The sequence below is a fragment of the Rattus norvegicus genome, unplaced genomic scaffold, assembly GCF_021556685.1.
Source record: "Rattus norvegicus strain SHRSP/BbbUtx unplaced genomic scaffold, alternate assembly SHRSP_T2T unassigned-0000114, whole genome shotgun sequence".
In the NCBI taxonomy this organism is placed as follows: domain Eukaryota; kingdom Metazoa; phylum Chordata; class Mammalia; order Rodentia; family Muridae; genus Rattus; species Rattus norvegicus.
The window spans coordinates 38,149-42,500 of record NW_028238835.1 but is presented as its reverse complement, the minus strand read 5'-3'; the positions used below and the strand labels follow the sequence as shown (position 1 = coordinate 42,500).

Below are 4,352 nucleotides of genomic sequence, written 5' to 3'. Positions count from 1 at the left end.
CCATCCGGGAGAAGCCCCTCGGAGATCGTAAAGCCCTTTCCGAAGATAGCTAGAGAAGGCAAATTCCTCACTGAGGGCGGGACGAACCCAACACCGACGAGCAGCCAAGGGCTCCGTGCACGCAACGGGAAACGAGCAACAGGCGCGGGACAGAACGGGAAGGACCACGCGCCAGCTGGTGGGGGGTCTGCGGTATCGGCGAGGTCTCTTTCTCCGGGGTCTTCTGAGCATTCGCGGACCGGGGGGACCTGCGACAGGTCCCCGCCGAGGGCCAGGCCTCTTCAAGGCGCACAAGGAGGAGCCTTGACTTGAGGGAGTCCGGTCTTTAAAAAGGGCCAGCCGCGATCGCTCAGCACCACCCTAACCGCGCAGGGCCCGCGGTGAAGGCACCAAAAACATAGGCACGGGGTGGGCGCTCACCCAACGGAAGGGCTTTTAACCGCACACTCAACTCCTCGACCCCCTTTTCTGTCACCGTGCAGAAAGCCGGCAACTAGGACAAGGGAAAGCGTAAAGGCACAAGCACCATGGAGCACAGGAGGCACGCCGGGGAGCGGGAAGCGCCACCGCCAACTCAGAAGCGGGCACCTTGGTGGTCAAAGCCCGGAACGCTCCAGGAGCACCGCAAGGCTCACACAAAGCAGGGCGCGTGCACACCATTCGGGAAGGGTATGCACCGCAGCGGGTCTACCACCTTCCCCCGGCACGGGGAAGGAGGGCCGCGAAGCAGTGAACGGCGTGGGGGCAAGCGCCCCGACACGTCCACAGGGACACCGCGACCACAGCAAGTGTGCGCGGGTCACGCTCAGTGGACAGCCGCACCCCTGGCCCACACCACCCTGCAAAGGAATGGGGAGGAGAGACGAGGCCCGCTGGCAGAACGAGAAGAGCGGTCGCCATTCGCGCTGAATGACCATTCGCCATGAATGTCCGTCCTCGCCTGGCGCGGCTTAGGCCCGCCCGAAGAGAACGCGGCAGCACCATCGATCAACGGGAGCGAGACACGCCATGCATCGGGAACAACGGGCGTGAGAGCTTTCTAACACGCACTGGACGGGAATACGAGCGAGAAGGCGAGAGAGAGCACGGGAAGAAGTCGCTAACACTGCCACACACACACAAAAAAAAAAATTTACCCTTCTCGAGGGCGAGAAAAAAGGAAGCGTTGCACTCGGGAGGCACGTGGCGTGGAAGAACGGGACTCAACGGGCAGCGGAGGTTCGAGACTCCTTCAAAAAAATAAAAATAAAAAAAATAAAAATAAAAAAATAAAATCCCCTTCGAAGGAGAAAAGGTAACTCGGGAGGCACACAGCAGGAAAAGAAAGGGACACACCACCAAGCAGCGGAGGTTCAGGAACTCCTTCCAAAAAACAAAAAAAAAAACAAAAAAAAAACAAATAAAAAAACCGGTCGGCCGCAGAGGAGCACGCCAGGGGGTCACTGGCACCAAACGGAAAACCCTTCCAGTCGCACTCGGCACCAACGACTCCTACCGGTAACGGACGACAACCACCACGGGGAAATCGGAACGCCTGACACGCGGGACGGTTGTCATAAAGCTGCCCAGAGAGCACAGGCAAGCAAGCACGGGAAAGCAGGAAGCGCGTACTCATGGGGGGGACGCTAAGCTTCAAGCATCGAAGAGGCCCATGCGCAGAAGAAAAGAGCTAGGGCTGGACAAGCAAACAGCCTTGGTGCAAGCCTCTTCCAACGTCCTTTAATGACAAAAAGAGTCAAAAGGACAGCGTGTCAGCATATATCTCCAGGTACAATAAGGACAGATAGCAAAGATGAAAAGTGTAAAAGACACAGGGATAAACATGACAGGCCACACGGAACGTCTGGAAGTCATGTTCGGTGACGTGTCCCCAAGAGGTCCCCATGTAGAAAGAGAACCGGACCGCAAAGGAACAACTGGTCGACCTTAGAACCCTGAGTGCTCACAGACCGAGGAGGCCATGGTAGATAGCCTGGAACACAGCTTCCCTCGCCTCAGAAGTCCATGCTCCCGCTGGCAGGGACCGGGGAGGATCCTGGAAAAAATAAAGTCTGAGGCGCCCCCTAGCCGGGACACCTCGGCTCGGAGGCCGGGGACACAGCACCCTCTCGGCCTCAGAGGTCCAGGCTCCCGCTATCAGGGACCGAAGGGACTCCTGGAAAAAGAAAAAAAAAAATCCGTGGCGCCACCTAGCCGGGCCACCTCGGCTCGGAGGCCGGGGACACAGCACCCTCTCGGCCTCAGAGGTCCAGGCTCCCGCTATCAGGGACCGGGACTCCTGAAAAGAAAAAAAAAAAAAAAACTCCGTGGCGCCCCCAGCCGGGCCACTCGGCTCGGAGGCCGGGGACACAGCACCCTCTCGGCCTCAGGGTCCAGGCTCCCGCTATCAGGGACCGAGGACTCCTGGAAAAAAAAAAAAAAAAAAAAACTCCGTGGCGCCCCCTAGCCGGGCCACCTCGGCTCGGAGGCCGGGGACACAGCACCCTCTCGGCCTCAGAGGTCCAGGCTCCCGCTATGGGGACCGAAGGGACTCCTGGAAAAGAAAAAAAAAAATCCGTGGCGCCACCTAGCCGGGCCACCTCGGCTCGGAGGCCGGGGACAGCACCCTCTCGGCCTCAGAGGTCCAGGCTCCCGCTATCAGGGACCGAAGGACTCCTGGAAAAGAAAAAAAAAAAAAAAAAACTCCGTGGCGCCCCTAGCCGGGCCACCTCGGCTCGGAGGCCGGGGACACAGCACCCTCTCGGCCTCAGAGGTCCAGGCTCCCGCTATCAGGGACCGAAGGGACCCTGAAAGAAAAAAAAAAAACTCCGTGGCGCCCCTAGCCGGGCCACCTCGGCTCGGAGGCCGGGGACACAGCACCCTCTCGGCCTCAGAGGTCCAGGCTCCCGCCATCAGGGACCGAAGGGACTCCTGGAAAAGAAAAAAAAAAAAAAACTCCGTGGCGCCCCCTAGCCGGGCCACCTCGGCTCGGAGGCCGGGGACACAGCACCCTCTCGGCCTCAGAGGTCCAGGCTCCCGCTATCAGGGACCGAAGGGACTCCTGAAAAGAAAAAAAAAAAAAAACCCGTGGCGCCCCTAGCCGGGCCACCTCGCTCGGAGGCCGGGGACACAGCACCCTCTCGGCCTCAGAGGTCCAGGCTCCCGCTATCAGGGACCGAAGGGACTCCTGGAAAAGAAAAAAAAAAAAAACTCCGTGGCGCCCCAGCCGGGCCACTCGGCTCGGAGGCCGGGGACACAGCACCCTCTCGGCCTCAGAGGTCCAGGCTCCCGCTATCAGGGACCGAAGGGACTCCTGGAAAAGAAAAACTCCGTGGCGCCCCCAGCCGGGCCACCTCGGCTCGGAGGCCGGGGACACAGCACCCTCTCGGCCTCAAAAGTGTCTATGGTCCGCTGGCTGGGACCGAAGGGACTCCGAAAAGAAAAAAAAAAAAAACTCCGTGGCGCCCCTAGCCGGGCCACCTCGGCTCGGAGGCCGGGGACACAGCACCCTCTCGGCCTCAAAGTGTCTATGGTCCCGCTGGCTGGGACCGGAGAGGAGGGAAGAAATAAAAAAAATAAAATAAAATAAAATAAAAAATTTAAAAAAAAAAATTGGAAAAAAAAAAATCCGGGACGGGGCCCAAGCCTCTGGTCGACCTCATCCAGCTGCCACCAACCCCTCCTTGTGTCCCAATAGGTCGTGCCACCCTCCTCCCCTGAAGTTCTCCAGGTACAACCTCCTAGCTAGAGATGGTCCCCAGACAGGACGGCGTCTCCGTCGCGCACCCGCCTGCTTGCCTGTCACCCTCTCACCCTGGCCGGCTCACCACAGGCACTTCCCCGTCCTTTGTCACCAACCGGGGGACAGGAGCGTTGCGGAAACTTGTCGCCACTAGGTGTCGCCGACAGCGATCTCGATCAAGCAAACCAATACAGACTGTCACGCCGCCAACGCCACACACACTCATTCCGTCTCTCCAGGTGACCTCCCTAGCTCAGGGGACACTCACCCACGCACAACGGGGCAGGTACCCACCACTTCTCCCGAATGGCACAAACGGTCCCGGTTGTCCCGCCGGAACACAGTGAACGCGGGATGGACTCGGGGCCAACCCCCTCAGGCACCCAGAAAAGGAAAGTAGGACGGAGCGGTGAAACAGGCCACCTCTAAGTGAAAGGACATGCACTCTCGAATCGGTTAACAATTAGCAAGGAACAGGCACAGTTAGGAAAAGGGAGCGTCCAAACTCCGGCGTGAGGGGAGGGTGGCGGCGACCTCAGTTCCACACCATTTTTAAATGGCTCACTCATTTTTAAAACCCTCCACCGATCCCGATGGGGGGGAGGGGGGTTGTTGTTGTTCTCTGTTCCTC

The 4,352-nt window shown here is 59.1% G+C and overlaps 1 long non-coding RNA gene across 1 annotated transcript in view; it reads right to left on the bottom strand.

Annotated features, from left to right (window-relative positions):
* Positions 1-4,151, bottom strand: part of LOC147997559 (uncharacterized) — an 80,445-nt gene extending 76,294 nt beyond the window's left edge. The window contains exon 1 of the long non-coding RNA XR_015647745.1: positions 4,016-4,151. This is a non-coding gene — a long non-coding RNA (uncharacterized LOC147997559). The remainder of the gene's footprint in view (positions 1-4,015) is intronic.
* Positions 4,152-4,352: the final 201 nt, after the last annotated feature.